The sequence below is a fragment of the Bos javanicus genome, chromosome 9, assembly GCF_032452875.1.
Source record: "Bos javanicus breed banteng chromosome 9, ARS-OSU_banteng_1.0, whole genome shotgun sequence".
Classification (NCBI taxonomy): Eukaryota; Metazoa; Chordata; class Mammalia; order Artiodactyla; family Bovidae; genus Bos; species Bos javanicus.
In genome coordinates, this window is record NC_083876.1 from 37,627,907 (window position 1) to 37,646,576 (window position 18,670).

General features: G+C 36.7%; 1 long non-coding RNA gene across 1 annotated transcript in view; it reads right to left on the bottom strand.

Annotated features, from left to right (window-relative positions):
- The window catches only part of LOC133253830 (uncharacterized), a 321,191-nt gene that overhangs the window by 40,323 nt on the left and 262,198 nt on the right, over positions 1–18,670 (bottom strand). The window contains exon 3 of the long non-coding RNA XR_009738468.1: positions 17,259–17,324. This is a non-coding gene — a long non-coding RNA (uncharacterized LOC133253830). The remainder of the gene's footprint in view (positions 1–17,258; positions 17,325–18,670) is intronic.

The following is an 18,670-nucleotide window of genomic DNA, read 5'->3' on the forward strand; positions in this document are numbered from 1 at the left end:
TTTTTTTGGCTCACTCTGTAATGAGTAATCTTCTTTCGTTTTGTTAACACTCTTTAAATCCTATTTGGATAGTCAAAAGCAAATGCTAGAATGCTAAAAAAAAATCTATTTTCTAAAGTGAGTAAAAATTATGGGCAGAAATAAATAATCTTTCCCATGGGAACTTTGAAAGACATCTTGATATTTTAAAGAGTAGAGTTTATCTTATTAAGCACTTTAGGCCTAAAGGAAAGAAAATGAAACTCACTTTATGTCCTTTTCAACTAACACCTTCCCCTGAAAGATAAACTCACACATTACCTGTACATGAGTTTTCAGGAGCTACCTCAATAGAATACTACAGACTGGGATGCTTAAACAACAGCAAATTGTTTTTGCATAAGTCTGGAAGCTAGCAGTCTGAGATCAAGGTGTTGGTGGGTTTGTTTCCTTCTGAGACCTCTCTCCTTGTCTGGCAGATGGCCGCCTTCTCGCTGAGTTGTCCCTCTATCTATGTTGTCTGTGTCCCTGTGCTCGAACCTCCTTTCTTATAAGGAAATCAGTCCTACTGGAATAGGGCCCACCCTAATGATCCCGTTTGAATTTAATTATCTCTTTAAAGTCCCTATATCTAATATAGTAACATTCTAAGTACTGGGGGTTAGGGCTTCAACATTATAAGTTTGGGAGGCGGGGACCCAAGTCAACCAGTAATACTTTCCAATGTAATTCTTCTATTGATTGAGTTTGATTATAATTTCATTTTTTATCATGGTAAATTGTTGCTGTACTGCTGTATTGTTTAAAATAAATCTCATTTTTAATAGCAACATACCCTTTGCTTTGTTTATGATCAGTCCTCTAAGACATATGAGACATGTTGCTTTCTATGTCTATGTTATTATTTAATTTTGAATATTAATATGATCCATGATGAATAGTCCTTTAATAATGTAATAAAAGTAAAAATCTAAACTTTAAGTCTTAAGTTGTTACATCTTATATTAAGCATCTGATATTCTCAAAGTATTTGCCCTTTTATTCTGTAGACTACCATCCAAATTTTTCGCTGTTTATTTGGACTTTTTATACAAAATAGTTGTTTACAATATAAAATGAAGCAGAACTTCATTAATAAAGCCTAAAAAGGAGAGGAATGAAAAAGTAGTTTCCGATCAAAGTGGGAGCAAGAGGAAGACAGAGGAAGAATAGAACCAGAAAGGCCAAAGAAAGCACCACCAGCTGGGACATCCAGTTCATCTGAGGCTTGTTGGAAGGATGGCAGGCTTCAGGGCTGCCTGGACACAGCTTTATGTGATGCACTTGGAAGTGCCAACATTTTAGCAGATTGATGATTGTGACCCTTCAGCATAATGGCAGGGAGGTTAATTTTTAAAAAATCAGTGACGGTTAAATATTCATATCATTGAGGTGGTTTTCTGTTGGTGTGGCCATTTAAAAAACAAAATTATAATCCAGTAATGTCTTGTTCACATGCTTTAGATATTCATAAATTAAAAACATGGCCAATCTGAGCACTGTGTGTTTTTCCCTCTTTTCTGAACATAAATTAAAAATACAGAAGTGTCTTTGATGGTGGATGTTTTCCAGAAATTAGCCAAAACAAAACTAAGACAAGAGTCCCTGTTACACTAATCATGGTTGTTACTAGTCGAATGTATTTGGAGAGTGTGGAAGGTATTTCTAGAGGATGGTTTATTAACCCTGAATTGAATTTTTTTTAATTTATAAATGGTGTTCAAATACTGTCAGTGAGTAAAAGTTTGTGTATTCTTAAATGTTTTTTTCACACTATTTTGCTTGCTGAGAATGCTAGGGTTAAAAAGACAAAATGCTAAAGCATAGAGATTCCCTCATGAAAGTACTATATCTCAACACATAAATCTATACATCCTGCTATTATTAACACCAAAGAATGACTGGAAAATAAGGATTCTGTGAAGCTGTAAAGATTAAGTTAAAGAGCAGAAAAGTAAAACCCAAAACTAACCAGCTGATTGGTCTTAGAAAAACAAGCCTTGCAGTTTGCTTTGGGTTGATATATTTCTAAAAGAGTAAACATCATTCATTTTACTTGGATGAGTATTTTGTCTTAGCACTTGTGTTTTCAATGAAACACGCTTAAAAATACAGCCTTGCCATCTCCTTCTAATTATATAACTTTAGACAAAATTATAAAATTAGCCTTTTTTTTTTCTGTAAGGTAGGGTGACCTTGGTGAGGGTGAAGAGTAGTCAGAGAATATAGGAATGTGTACACTGGCATTTGCTTTGAGAGTGTGTGTATATGTGCACACACATGTCTTAGGCACTTATTTTAACCCACAAAATAATATATGGTACTTTGAGACCAATTACACAGGTTTTTTGATTACAAATAACTAGAGCTTTCATTTAGAATTTTATCTACATATCATCCCACCAAAGGAAACTGCTGCCTTGAGTTTGTGGGTGGACATCAATTGATTGATTGCCAACGTTGTTCAGGAGTTGCCTGACTCCACAGTGCCACCAGTGGGTTTTTCCTGGTACCTTTCCCGTACTAGCGTTTAAGTTTGAGATTGGAAACCAGAATGGTTTTCTGATTCCCTGTTTTTTCTCTCCTGGCAGTAAAATGTTAAGAGATTTACATTTAAATCCCATGGCCCTCAGCAAGATTGAACAAAGCAAACCAAAATTCATGATTGTTTCTTATTGAGCCTCTGCTTTGCCCAAAGCACTACGGGTTAAATCAGCTACTTAAGACAAGACCTCTGTCCCCAAGGAGATTCCTTTCAGGCTATTCTCGGAAATGCTCTTCCTGTAGACTGTGATAGAATTCATTCTCTCAGGATATCACAAACTCTTAGGAGGCAACTAGTGCAGTGACAATTCTTAGTGAAGGGAGGTCTAGTCTCTACTCTCCTGTCTTGGCCCATAAAGCAAGGCAGTGCATCATTTAAAAATGGAACATGAGCATGCTATTTTTACTCGCTTTGCCCCCAGAAGAAGAAAAGTAGTTGACCTGATTCATGCAACTGAGAGATGGAAAGAAACCTTTGTTTAACTCCAGATGTTTTCTTGCCAATAAAGTGTTTCTGTATCCAGGCATGCCTACCACTTCTGGATCTATAGGCCTTCGTGATCACCCTCTCCAGCTGTCTAGGTTCCTTGCACATGAGGTAGGGATACTGGATCAGAATATCTGCATTTTTTTCTCCAAAGTTCCATATATGTTTCTAATGAGCCAGCCATGTTTAACAACAACTAACTATATGATGACCTTTTATATAGCTTGTTTCACTTTTTATTTTTCAAATTCAGTGCTCTCATTTAATTGAGTTTGTTTTCCAATTTCTCCATCTCTTTTTTATGATGTTCTGTCTCAGGCCTTTATCAAGTGTAGTAGAAAAGATTTTGTATACATATATATAAATAGTCCGTATTTTTATATATATATATATATATATATATATATTTTAGAAAACTGATGAATTTTTGCCTAAATAAAAATATATGGCATTTTGATTCCACTTTGTTTGACTTAGTATGAATAGAATACTAGATTTCTAATTAAAAAATAGATATGCAATAAGCAACAAAGGTTTACTGTATAGCACAGGGAACTATAGTCAATATCTTGTAATAATCTATGATAGAAAATATTCTCAAAAATAATATATATGACTGTGTGGTTCACAATAAACTGTGGAAAATTCTGAAAGACATAGGAATACCAGACCACCTGACCTGTCTCTTGAGAAACCTGTATGCAGGTCAGGAAAAAACAGTTAGAACTGGACATGGAACAACAGACTGGCTCCAAATAGGAAAAGGAGTACGTCAAGGCTCTATATTGTCACCTGCTTATTTAACTTATATGCAGAGTACATCATGAGAAAAGCTGGGCTGGAAGAAACACAAGCTGGAATCAAGGCTACCAGGAGAAATATCAATAACCTCAGATATGCAGATGACATCACCCTTATGGCAGAAAGTGAAGAACTAAAGAGCCTCTTGATGCAAGTGAAAGAGGAGAGTGAAAAAGTTGGCTTAAAGCTCAACATTCAGAAAACGAAGATCATGGCATCTGGTCCCATCACTTCATGGGAAATAGATGGGGAAACAATGGAAACAGTGGCTGACTTTATATTTTTGGGCTCCAAAATCACTGCAGATGGTGATTGCAGCCATTAAATTAAAAGATGCTTACTCCTTGGAAGGAAAATTACAACCAACCTAGACAGCATATTGAAAAGCAGAGACATTACTTTGCCAACAAAGGTCCATCTAGTCAAGGCTATGGTTTTTCCAGTGGTCATGTATGGATGTGAGATTTGGACTGTAAAGAAAGCTGAGCACCAGAGAACTGATGCTTTTGAACTGTGGTGTTGGAGAAGACTCTTTAGAATCCCTTGGACTGCAAGGAGATCCAACCAGTCCATCCTGAAGGAGATCAGCCCTGGGATTTCTTTGGAAGGAATGATGCTAAAGCTGAAACTCCAATACTTTGGCCACCTCATGGGAAGAGTTGACTCATAGGAAAAGACTCTGATGCTGGGAGGGATTGGGGGCAGGAGGAGAAGGGGATGACAGAGGATGAGATGGCTGGATGGCATCACCAACTTGATGGACATGGGTTTGGGTGAACTCCGGGAGTTAGTGATGGACAGTTTATGGGGTTGCAAGGAGTAGGACACGAATGAGCGACTGAACTGAACTGAATACATATATAAAAAAGGAATATCTGTTTTGTAGACAAAAATTCTCCCTCTTGTGGGTTATTTCAAGTACAGAGGCATCAAAAAATCAGATTTTTCCCCCCATATTTAAGCCAGATTGTTCAGGCCAGCCTTACCAGGAAAAAAGCTGATAAAAATTTTAGTTAGAATTTTAAAGGGTAAAGCTATGTAATTAATATTTATGGTTTCTCAACATTCATACATGTAAAACATCCACCAACAAAAACTTAAAAGTTCTTTATTTAACCTGAAACTCCAACTGAAAATATATAAGCATGCTGCTGCTGCTAAGTCGCTTCAGTTGTGTCCAACTCTGTGTGACCCCATAGACGGCAGCCCACCAGGCTCCCCCGTCCCTGGGATTCTCCAGGCAAGAACACTGGAGTGGATTGCTATTTCCTTCTCCAGTGCATGAAAGTGAAAAGTTAAAGTAAAGTCGCTCAGTCATGTCCGACTCTTCGCAACCTCATAGACTGTAGCCTACCAGGCTCTTCCGTCCATGGGATTTTCCAGGCAAGAGTACTGGAGTGGGATGCCATCGCCTTCTCCGATATGAGCATGGTAAGTTCTAATTAATTAATTAATTGATGTTGCAATGAGAAATCAGTGTTAATTGTTTTCACTAGATGGGGAAAACTTAAGATTACTTCAGTAGCTTTTGAATTTATTTATAAACATCTGATTTAGGGTTCCTGCCACTGCACTCTGGCTTTTTCTTGAAAATTGCACAAATATACTATCATTGTTACCACAGTACTACATAACTGTGCTGCTCAGAAAATATCACAATTTTTAGTTGTCAATGTTTATTAAGAAAACCCAGAAAAGCAATGTATTGTTGATTATTTGAAGAGCAACAGTTAGTGCTTAAAAAGACAAATGAGGGGAAAATGCCCAAAAGGATGAGATAATAGCACAGCCTCCGAGATGATATTTGAGAACCAGTCTAGCATATTTCTGATACCTTAACAAAAATTTTTATAAACACGTTTGCAACAGCACTTAAGAGTTATTGTCAAGACTTTTAGTAACAAAACAAAACAAAAAATAGGGAATGTTTACTTGAGGATGTGTTTATTTTCCTTGTATCTCCTCCTCCTCCCATCTGGCTCTCCTTTTTGTCTTCAGCTACCTTGTCTCCTTTGGCATTTGGAAATTCCCTTTTCATATATATAAATCAAATGTGACTTCCATTTCTTTCACAATTCCCTGGAAGACCAAGCCAGAATTACCCTCTTGATGGGACTTTGTTAAATTTTATACCCCAGAGTGGTTCCCCTCTTTTATGCCCAGAATTGGGGAATTCTTTACTGTTATTTCCTTAGAACATTTCTTAACATTCAGTTCAGTTTAGTTCAGTCACTCAGTCATGTCCAACTCTTTAAGACCCCATGGACTGCATGCCTCATGCCAAGCTTTTCTGTTTATCACCAGCTCCTGGAGCTTGCTCAAACTCATCCCCATTGAGTCAGTGATGCCATCCAACCATCTCATCCTCTGTCATCCCCTTCTCCTCCTGCCTTCAATCTTTCCCAGCATAGGGTCTTATCCAATGTGTCCATTCTTTGCACCAGGTGGACAAAGTATTGGAGTTTCACCTTTAACATCAGTCCTTCCAATGAATATTCAGGACTGATTTCCTTTAGGACTGACTGGTTGGATCTCCTTGCAGTCCAAGGGACTCTCAAGAGTATTCTCCAATATCACAGTTCAAAAGCATTGGTTCTTCAGCTCTCAGCCTTCTTTATACTCCAACTCTTACATCCATACATTTCTACTGGAAAAACCATAGCTTTGACTATACGGACCTTTGTTGACAAAGTAATGTCTCTTCTTTTTAATATGCTGTCTAGGTTGGTCATAGCATTATTCCTCATCTCAGTATATAATTTTGGTAATCTCAACCTAAGACACTAGACTATATAAGTAGGCTGTGTATAATATACAAACAGCATCTAAATAAATGTCTCATTCTTACCTAGGCTTTGAGGCCTTAGTACTTTTAAGATCAGAATATGAAGGGTGGGTAGTGATCATCTGACTAAGTATTGTTCCTTTAAGATTTTTATTGAATCAGAAACATCTTTTATGTCTTTTCACATTTTCACCCTTATTTGTAAAACCGGAGAAAGGCTTACGTTAGGATGTTTATCTTCTAATTAAATTGTAGCAACTAATGTGTCAGGAAATGATCTATATATTCCTATATCATTAGCTGTGGCCAGGCAACTTAAATTGCAGGAGAGAGTCATATGGATAAAAATAAATGGAAATAAATGTAAAAATGAATGAACAGAACAGAATCTTGAATAATGTTAGAAAGTCTGTTTAATAAGTTATAATTACTGGACTCTTGGATCTGGTAATGGCAGCCCAGGTAATCAGACCAAATCTCTGAAAACAACTGGAAAAACTGGATATAACATTTTTCTTTAACTTGCTTGAGATTAGCAAACTGCTAACAATGTAATGAATATTTAGGGGCCAAGATCTACAACAGGAATCAAACCCAGAGGGTTGAGCCCAGCCTTGGGAAATGGTTTTTCCCTAGGAACATCTATCTGCCCATTCCAGCTTAGGTGAGAGCTTTAACAATCTTATGGAGTCAGAGCAACAGAAACAAGATTGTGGAATCATCAAGAATTTAGAACCCTAGTAGTTAGAACCCTAGGTGTGAGATCAGAATTCTAAAGGAATAAGTCCTAGAATTAATGTTGAACAAAAGTAAATAGGCATTCAGAGAAAAAGATTTCCAGGTAATAAACTCAATCTTTGAAATTGAATTAAAGACAGCTAGTATCTCTACTTGTCTGTGCAAAATAAACATTTATCTTTCCTGAAAAAGGACACTGTGACATTGTGATAGTCTCAAATAAAATTTACAAACTTTTATATGCAATTTGTGGTAATTAATTCAGAAATTACCTGACAAGAAAGGAGGTAGAACAATATGATTGCAAATTTATGGAGATAAAAAGACAATAGAAATAGACCCATAGGTTACATAGATAATGAAATTATTAGATCCAAATGTTAAAATAATCATGCTTGATATGTTCAAAAAATGAAAGGACAAAAAGAGAATTCTAGAAGAAAAAATTGAAATTACATTAAAAAACTAATAATTCTAGAAGTGAACAAGTGTAAACAACAATTATTAGTAATTAAGTGGATGAGTTTGATAACTGATTAGACACAGCGGAAGAAGGAATTAGTTAGTGACAAGACTCAAAACAAAATACCCAAAATGAAGCAGAGAGACAAGTAAAGAAAAGACAGAAGATAAAAGGAATATGTGTATTGGGAGACCTAGGAGGAAGAGAGAATTGAGGAGAAGCTATTTTCATAGAAGTAATGACAGAGAATGTTTAAAGTTAATTTAAAAATTAAACTATAGATTCAAAAACATAATGTAAAACTGCTTAAAATATAAGGCAAAGGACAGGTTTTAATCAAATGATCAATAATTACTTTGACAACTGCTTTCTTAATATAAAGATGTAAGTCTTATAAAGTGATATCTTGACTGTGCTGAAAGAATAGTCAAGAACTCTGTGTCTTGTGAGAATACTTTTCCAAAATTAAACTGTACTAGAACATTTAAACCAACAAACCAAAAAAATTCTGAAAAAAAAATTGTCACTGACATACTTTTATCAAAAGATATACTTAAGAAGTGTTCTTCAGGCCAAAAAAAATTAATAAAGTCAGAAGGAAATATGGAAATAATAAGAGCAAGTAAAAAAGTAAATATCTGAGTGGACATAGATAAAAATTGTCTATAGGTATATAAATATTAACTAGAATGTTTTTAGAGATATAACTCTTAAAATAAGCTGATTCAGAGACAGAATTTAGCATGTAGGATGTTTATTAAAGATAGCTTTGAGATTAATAGCCATGGGAGGGAAGAAAAGAAATAGGGATTGGAAAGAAGGAGAAATTAAGCAGGAATCCAGTCTCAATTACCATCTTGGAAGATCCTTTGGGGAGCTTTGGGTCTAGAATAGTTCACATTGAACCAAGCCAGGATTTTGTACTCTAACATTGATCAATCATTTGATGTGTTCAGCCCTAGGAAGGGGTGGAATTTTGGTTAAAGGAGCTCTCTCCAGCTGAGTCAATTCTTAAAACGGTTGACATCTAAAGGCTATTTGCCAGCAGCACTCCCAGAGGCTGGCAAATACTCATTGTAAAAGAATCTGGACGGCACATTATAGCATTCATCACAATCCACCCATTATGTTACTCTGATCCGCTTCTTCACATATGTTCTGGAACACTTCCATCAGGTTCTGATGGATGTCTTTTCCTGGGGTTAAACATAAAAGAAAAATAGTGGAAAAATAGTTCTCACTGTGACAGCATCTCAGGGTCAGGACTGATATTCATTATACCTCTTCTTCACTATCCAGTTTAGATCCCTCATCTACAGCTAGGATGTCTGCTAAACTCAGTGGTTTCTTTCAGCTGATGAAGCAGACCCTTACAACTGTCAATTCTGTTTCCCTCCTTGGAAAGTGAGATTTCTAATCTAGTAGAGTTTAGAGGTCTATGCACAAGTTCCCTCAAGCTGGTCACTCTTACTGGTAATTCCTGATCTCTATTCCTAAGAATTATTCATATTGGGAACACTACCATGGTGAAAGTACATGTAGAATTTTAAATCAAATTGCATACTATACCTGGAGTGTGTTCCATTCTCATAAAATAATACCTTCAAACTGGCACATTAGCTACATCTTTAATTGGTTCAGTGTAGTCAACTTTCCAACTAATGGCTATTGATCTTCTGAAGAGATCATGGTAAATCAAGGATTAAGCATGTGCACAACCCTGAGAAGTGACTCCTTAAACTTTGTACCTGAAGTACCTCTCACTTTAATCTAATCCAAGCTCAGAATCTGAATATATTCTGACCTCAGATAACTTGTCTTTTCCTATAGATTTGATGACTAGATGAAACAACCCTAGCTCTGATCTTCAGCAGGATGCTTCTTCACCATTGTCTTTCAGAACTACTCTTAGGTGGATGTACAGTATGACTGCCATCTATTTTCAGCTCCCAATCACATACTGAGACAACTTATTCATAACTAAGCTCAAACGTTTCCTTTCTCTGCCATTTCCTTGCAATAAATCCCTCACACAACACAGGTGTGAGCTGAGAGAGAGGTACAAATGCAAGAGTAGTGCATGGCATGTGGGTCTGACAACTTCCCATACAACTTGATTATATACTCTAATCCTGCTTATTCTTATTCACAGGTGTACTGTTTCTACCTTATAACAGTGATCATTGCTAGATCTGCTTAATGCAAGATTGCATGACTTGATGGTTCTTACAGAATCTGGCTCGTAGTAGGAAGTTATGATCACATGCCTACCAGTGTCCCATGTCAGACACTTTACATCTACAGTGGCTGTGTTGTACATAAGGACTCATATTATGAAAGGCGTAGCATTCTCTTAAGCAGATGGCATGGCCTTGCTTTGAAACCTATGGGTCTATGTTGTAAAGTGAAGTAAAGTCGCTCAGTTGTGTCCGACTCTTTGCAACCCCATAGACTGTAGCCCACCAGGCTCCTCCATCCATGGGATTCTTCAGGCAAGAATACTGGAGTGGGTTGCCATTTCCTTCTCCAGGGGATCTTCCAGACCCAGGGATTGAATCCAGGTCTCCTGCATTGCAGGCAGACGCTTTAACCTCTAAGACACTCTTCCACTATTGTTATCTCTAAAATAATATTATCTGCCTGGTCTCGTGGCTCAACTGACAGGGTTGCCTGTGTAACAGTCTGGACCTATTATCTCGGTAACATTTATTTTCCATCCTGTCAAGAACAGTGTAAGGTCTTGAATTTTGCACTACTTACAAGTTAGTTAGTCTGCAACAGTCTGATGAATATATTCTGCTGGCAGAATATATGAAAATCCTTTTATTACCTATATGACTTGCAATTTATTACTCATAGCAATAGCAGTAACCAGAGTATCCCCATTTTTGCACTGGCTTCCTAAACTCCAGTTTCCATAGGTAACATGAAAATGGTCACGAGCTGGACACCTATACAAGCAGTAATTTGTGTTACAGGAAAGAAACACTGAGTTGAGGGAAGCCAAATATTTTATTGGGCTTTGCTGATAGCTCAGTTGGTAAAGAATCCACCTACAATATAGGAGACCCCAGTTTGGTTCCTGGGTTGAGAAGATCTGCTAGAGAAGGGATAGGCTACCCACTCCAGTATTCTTGGGGCTTCCCTGTGGCTCAGCTGGTAAGGAATTCGCCTGCAATTTGGGACACCTGGGTTCGATCCCTGGGTTGGAAAGATCCCCTGGAGAAGGGAAAGGCTACCCACTCCAGTATTCTGGCCTGGAGAATTCCATGGACTGTATAGTCCATGGGGTTGCAAAGAGTCAGACATGACTGAGTGACTTTCCTTTTCACTTATGCCTGCCTTTTGCTCTTGAGAAAGATACTATCTTTATTTTCCAAGGTTATTGAGGGTAAAACATACTTGAAAAGATAGTCCAGAGCAATGGGCAGTCAGTATCTTGGTGGTAAGACATACAGAATGTAGAAGACCTTAGGAAAAGGTTTCTTGCCAAGGCCTCCAACATACTAGCCCTTTTTGGCTCATCTAGTTCAATTACCATGATATTATCAATGTAGTAGATTGGTGTAATATTGTACACAATGTTCATTCACTCCAGAGCTTCTTGGACTATATTATAACTAATACAGGGAGATTATTAACATACTCTGGGGCAAAATTTAAATCTGTTTCCATGTAAGTATGAAATGTGTCTTATCTTCTTTTCTAATAGGGATGAAAGAAAACATATTAGCCAAATTAATAGTTCCATATAATGTCCCCAAAGCCATGCTCTGGAAAAGATAACATACATCTGGAAAGGAAGCTGCAAGTTGTTTATTACTTGAATAGCTTTACTCCACAAAGAGCTTTGGAATAGAAATCAACCTTCAGAGATGCCTCAAGTTGGCTAGATCTTTACTGTCCCACATCAGTTATTAGATGAAGGCTGACCCAGAAAGAAGTGTGACCTGGTGTGAGGTGGCTCCATGCAGTTGAGGCAATCCTAGAAGAGGGTAACATCATAAGGCTGCCATGCAGATGGGGCAGAAAGTCCTTCAGTGAAGGGGGATCTGGATGACACACTATAGTGTCTGCCATGATACAGTTAAAATACACCACAAAAGCTGGCAGATCAGCAGGGATAAAAATTGAGTTAAAGAATTCAACTTTGCACTTTCTTGGATGAATTAGAAGTACCACTTTAATTATACACTGCACAATTTCTACTACATTTTGAAAAAGGTAAAACTATGGAGACAATAAAAAATCAGTGGTTGCCAGAGGCTGAAGGATACTGAAAGGGATGCATACACAGAGCACAGAGGATTTTTTTAAAGTAGTAGAAATACTCTGAATGATACTATGATAATGGATATATATTATTATATCTTCAAACTTATAGAGTGTATAACACCAAGAGTGACCTATAAGGTAAGCTATGAACTTTAGGTGATTGTGATGTGTCAGTGTGAGTTTATCAGTTGTAGAAAATATATCACTCTGGTGGGGGATTTTTGATAATGTTGGTACAGAGGGCAAGGGGTATACGGGAAATCTCTATATTTTTCTCTCAATTTTGCTGTCACCTAAAAAACTGCTCTAAAAATTGTCTTGAAAGAAAGTGCTGCTTTATATTATACTCTTATTTGTTATTGTATGATGTATATTGCAATTTCTAGAATAATACTAAACAACAGTGCAAGAGTGAATATTTACAGAGCTAAGAGTGGGAAGGTTGTAGATTAATAAAAATCAATCCAAAGGAAGGCAAAAAATGAAATGATAAGTACACAGAGTATGTATAGCAAGTGATTAAAATGTTACATTTAAACCAAATATATCATTATTTACTTCTCATTTTATAATTGTTACATTAAATTTGATAAGCTGAAATAAAAGAAGAAATAGATAAATCCATAATCATAGTGGGAGATTCTATTACACTGATAGAAAAATCAAGAAGAAATTAAGATTATAAAATATTTGAACAAAAAATTAGCAAAAGCAAAATAGCTGATATATACAAATCATTGCATTCAAAAATGGCAGAAACTCATGTGTAACATATTTTTCAAGATCCCATAGAATATTTATGAATGGTTACCAAATATTAAATCTTAATATCTCAATAAATCTCAAAGTATTATTATCATCCAGTTCATGTTCTTTGACTATACTGCAAATAAGTTAAAATGTGAAAAGAAATCACTGAGCTTAAATATTAAGAAACCTATTTCTGATACCCTATGGGCTTCCCTTGTGGCTCAGCTTGTAAAGAATCCGCCTGCAATGCGGGAGACCTGGGTTTGATCCCTGGGTTGGGAAAATCCCCCGGAGAAGGGAAAGGCTACCCACTCCAGTATTCTGGCCTGGAGAATTCCATGGACAGTCCATGGAGTCGCAAAGAGTTAGACACGACTGAGTGACTTTTACTTCATTATGGATCAAAAAGAAATTATAAATGACACTAGAAAAAGAAAATTATTAATGTACCTGAAGAAACCCAAACTGAAAAAGACACATGTACCCCGATGTTCACTGAAGCACTATTTACAATAACCAAGACATGGAAGCAACCTTAATGATGATTGACAGATGAGTAGGTAAAGAAGCTGTGGTACATTTATACAATGGAATAATAATCAGCCATAAAAAGGAACACATTTGAGTCATTTCTAATGAGGTGGATGAACCCAGAGCCTATTATACGGAGTGAAATAAGTCAGAAAGAGAAAAACAAATATCGTATAAAACTCATGTATATGGAATCTAGAAGGATGGTACTGATGAATCTGTTTGCAGAGCAGCAATGGAGACACAGACATAGAGAACAGACTTCAGACAAGGGTAGGGAAGAAGAGGGAAAGGGTGAGATAAATGGAGAGAGTATCGTGAAGCAAATACAGTAACATATGTAAATAGATAGCCAGTGGAATTTGCTGTATGACTCAGGGAACTCAAAATGGGGCTTGGTAATAGTCTAGAGGGGTGCAACTGGGTGGGAGGTGAGAGGGAGGGGACATACGTACACCTATGGTTGTTCATGTTGGTGTAGGACAGAAATCAAACCAACGTTATAAACCAATCATCAAGCAATTGAAAATAAATATTAAAAAATAAAATTATTAGCCTTACATAATATATTAGGAAAACTGATTAAAATCAATGATATAAACATAGGCAAGTTAGCAAAATAATTAAACCTAAAGAGAATATTTAAAAAGAAAAACAATAGAACTTAATGAAACAGCTTCTGTTTAAGTTTTCACCTCTCTACTGAAATTGTTTCTTTTTTCACTTATTTTATCCATCTTCTCCTATAAATTATTTAACATATAAAATATTAATAGTTGCTTTTAAGTTATTGGAGTGTCTGGATTATCTGTAGGTCTGCTTCTGTTGGCTACTTTTCCTCGTGTTTATGGGTCACATGTTTACTTTTTAAAAAAAACTCATTTTTTTAATTACGTTCTACTCAGTTTATGAAGAAGAGAAGAGATTGAGCACTAATATATTTTTATTGAGATTTGTTTTACCTTTCCAAGATACTGAAAGCAAGCCTTTTTCTTTGTCTGGTGGCTAGAATGGTGATTGATTATCATATTCCTCCAAAAATCAAACTGAGGTGAGGCTGACCTGTCATTAAGCTGAGTTTGTCCCTCTTGGCCCTACTCTCATTTCCCACACCATTGATGCTGAGGGTGTGGGAAGTACTTTTTCATTGTTGGTATTAGAGCCGGGAGGGTATCAGGCCAAAGCTTCAGGTAGTTGGTTTTCATCCCTAGCAGGATTCATGGATACAAGCATCATGCAAATGTGGAGACTCCACAGGTTCTCTCAGCTATCAGGACTCCGTCCACTGGGGAGTTTCTTAGAAAACTACTTGGGGGCCTGATGAAGAGAAGAAAGTAGCGGCTGAAAATGTCCTTTCGCATGTGTGACTTTCCAAATTCCAATCCACTCTGTTAGCTCGCCATATTCTCATTTGGTTCCTCCTTGTCTCTCAATGTATTTCCATTGATGGTAAATCTGTTCCTCTGACCTCTGGCATTGAGGTTGGCTGCTCAAGCCTAGTTATGAAAATTCTTGCTGCTCTTTGCTTGTCTAACAGGGGCACTTTCTCCCTAGGGTTTAGTTCATCACTGCTCTTTGATAGCTTCATAAAAAATACTATATTTGATTGTGTTTGTTATTCTTCTTGTACCATGGTAGTAAATGTCTTTCACATTATATATGTTTTCTAATCAAAAAGAAATCTACCTGAGCAATTTAAAAATTTATTTTAAAAGATAAATGAATCTGCTAGAAGGCAAAAAAAATTTTCACATAAATATAGATTTACAGAATTGTATCCATTTAACAAATCTACATCACTTTAACAAAGCAAAAATGTATGTAATTTGTCCAAATTCAATCTTTTATACACAGGCTTCATTAGAGTGAAAAATATTCATTAACTATGAATTAATATCTTTTGTTGATTATCTAGAGACCATGGATAACCAGATAATAAGTAGACTTCCAGGTACATGGTGACCACTGAATTAGTTTATTTTGTAGTATTCAATTTACCTGTAAACCCATGGTAAGAAAATCTGTTAAAAGGACAGTGCCTGTTTTCCTCCTGTAGTGATAGTATCAGAACATAAGGGATTGTATAGTAAGAAGTCAATAAGGACTAGATTAAGGGTTTTTTTTTTTTTAATTTAGAATACATAAAATACCTAAATCTAAAACAAATAAAGAAAATTTTGTATCACTTATGTCAGCACTTTTTATTTCCTTTAAGAACGTTACCTTTGCTTCACAACTTGGCTGTTAGGTACAAGAGGCCTACCTTTTGGCCTATCTGAGTTTTTGACATGTGACCTCACTAAGCGTAATCATTTCTAGCTTTTATTTAAAGTGAGAGATGTTCAACTCTTCCTTTCCCTTGAACACTTACATGCGATTGTAGGGTTAGTAATTGGTTTAATTTCAATACTGTCATGTCTCGGGGACTAGGGAGGCCAAAGCAGAGGGAGTTAGATGGGGAAATGGCTGGTGGGTGAAGCCGTCAGAACACACATAACATTTATTGATTAAGTTCGCAGTCTTAAATGGACATAGTCTGTGGTGGCCCAAAACTATTTTAATAGTAACACCAAAGACTGCTGACCACAGATCACCATGATTAATATAATGATAATGGAAAAAATTGAAATACTGAGAGAATTACCAAAATGTGACATAGAGACATGAAGTGAGAAAATGCTGTTGGAAAAATGGCACTGCTAGACTTGCTCCCTGTAGGAAAGCCTCAAACCTTCAGTTTGTAAAAAATATAAGATCCGTAAACTGCAATAAAGTGAAGTACAATAAAATAAGGTATGACTATATTCCTTTTTGTATTGTCCCAAAGTCCTTGGATATTTTGCTTCATTTTTTTCCATTTGATTTTCACTTTATTGTTGACATATCTTCAAGCTCATTAATTCTTTCAGCAGCCTTTGATTAGCCCATTAAAGATATACTTCAAGTCTGTTACAAAGTTTTTGATTTCTATGCTAGTTTCCATAATTCCCTACCAAAAGCTATACTACTGAGAGTATCAAATGAGGAATTCTCAAGAGCTACAAGTTAAATGATTTTACTCTAATGAAGCCATCAATTACACCCTTTCTAAATAGTTCACATTCTGGTTGAGAAAACTTAACAGTACTCTTTATGAACGTAAGTTACAAGACACAACAGGAAAAATGAAGCTTCATTTATTCTTAACTCAGCGCAACAGAAAAGACTTTCTTTTTCTGCTCTCACACATTAGGCCATCAACTAATTTCTCTTTAAAGTCCAGGACACAGCATGGAAAAGACCTGATAATTACAAGCACACCCAGATTGCAATAAGATGACCACTTCCCACTGAGGACTTTAAGTGTTCATGGGGACCCTGCTGTGTTGAATGCAGCTTCAGTGCCCTGTCAGGAGAATGCTCTTTTTGTTCCCATACTAACTTTAGATCACTGATCTGTGGGGTCTCTCTACTATTTTGAACAAAACAGAATATTCACCTATAAATTCAGATCTCCTGAAATTCACACAAATATCCTATTAGGAAAAAAAAGCTCTTTTTCCTGTCATCTTCGAATTAGTAGCAAAGGATTTCCCAAACCTTTACAAAATGCATTTTTAACTAATAGGCTGCTACCCTGACTAGTTTTGACCAACTCTAGTAATGGAGAGCTTTCTTTTTCTCCAACCAGCATATTCCATGTGGACAGCTATTGTAATATTGGATCCAGATTGTTTCATTTCCTCATTATCCTTTTTTCATTTTATTTTCCTCCCAGGGTCTTATATAGCAACTTTTTAAGAAAATGGCACTTGCTATGTCCAACACCCACTCACACAATGGATCTTTTTTTGCAAAATAAACATCCCAAGTTCCCTTAATGATACCTTACACCACATGGCTTCCTTTACCCCATCCTGTTCCCTCTGGAGGTGCAGCACTCAGAAAAGGACCTAGAAATGAAAGAGATCAGTGGGTGAACTCTAGATTACATTTGTAATACTCTGCCACTTCTTTTTGTTTGTAAGCTACTCAAAGACTGATCACTCTCTTGTCTAAGTATATCCAGTGCAGACTGTCAGGAAGGTTACAACAGGACGATAAGTCTATCTGTAATATCTGAGGGTCCCCATTACTTTCTCATGTAGTGAGAAACATTTTGGGGCTCCCCTGGTGGCTCAGACAGTAAAGAATCCACCTTCAATGTGGGAGACCTAGGTTCGATCCATGGGTTGGGAAGATCCCTTGGAGAAGGACATGACAACCCACTCCAGTGTTCTTGCCTGGGAAATTTCCATGGACAGAGGAGCCTGGTGGGCTACAGTCCATGGGTTCGCAAAGAGGCAGACATGACTGAGTGACTAAGCACAAGCATATTACTTTCTTATAGCATGATCTTTCTTATGTGTATATGGATGCTCCCTGTCATCAAAACTTCTTTTCTTTGCCTTATCTCTGCAAGAAAATGATCTCTGTAGAAAGAGTTAATTACAAGAGCTTAATTTCAGATTTAGCTGGTGATGTTTTTCTATTAGCATCAGCTACAGAGTTGTGCACAATAAAATATAAATGTCAACCCATCTGAAATGCACATATACCCAGAAAGCACTTCAAGGATGGCTAAAGATGACATAGTCTGTATTTAGAAACACACAGGTCTGAGTTGCTTCTATTTAGGACTGGTATATTGAAAGTGTGGACCTCTTCTATACCAAGGCTACTCAAAGTGCAGTCCCTGAACAGACATATCAACAGCATTTGAGAACTTAATTGAAATGAAGGCTTGAGGCACCTCCCCAGGCTTACTGAATTAGAATACCTGAGGCTAGATTCCAGAATTCTCTGTAGGAAATTTGCAAAATACAATTTGAGAAACAGGTTTCTTAACCACAGCCACTCTCATAATCTATTTGTTCCAGGTGGCTCTGGCTTCCTGTTGACATGATTTTAAGTGTGGTACCATGGAAGAACAGCATATGATTATCCAGCATTGGGTGTCTGTCATATTCAAGATTCTCAATGATCTGATTCACTACCCTTACTTTCAGCTTTCTCTTAAAGAATCTCTCTTAGGCACACTTTTGCCTGAACTATCATTTAGCCAGTGATACTCACCTTCATCTGTCAGAATTATATATCCATCTTTCAAAATAAAACCTAAAACCCTGTTACCTCCTCGTCACTTTCCTGACAAACCTAGATACTGAACCTAGGGAAAGAACTCTTCTTCTAAACCCTCCTATTATGTCATTCACAACTCTCTCATACTCACTGACATGTTCTTCTTGTGTAATTAAGT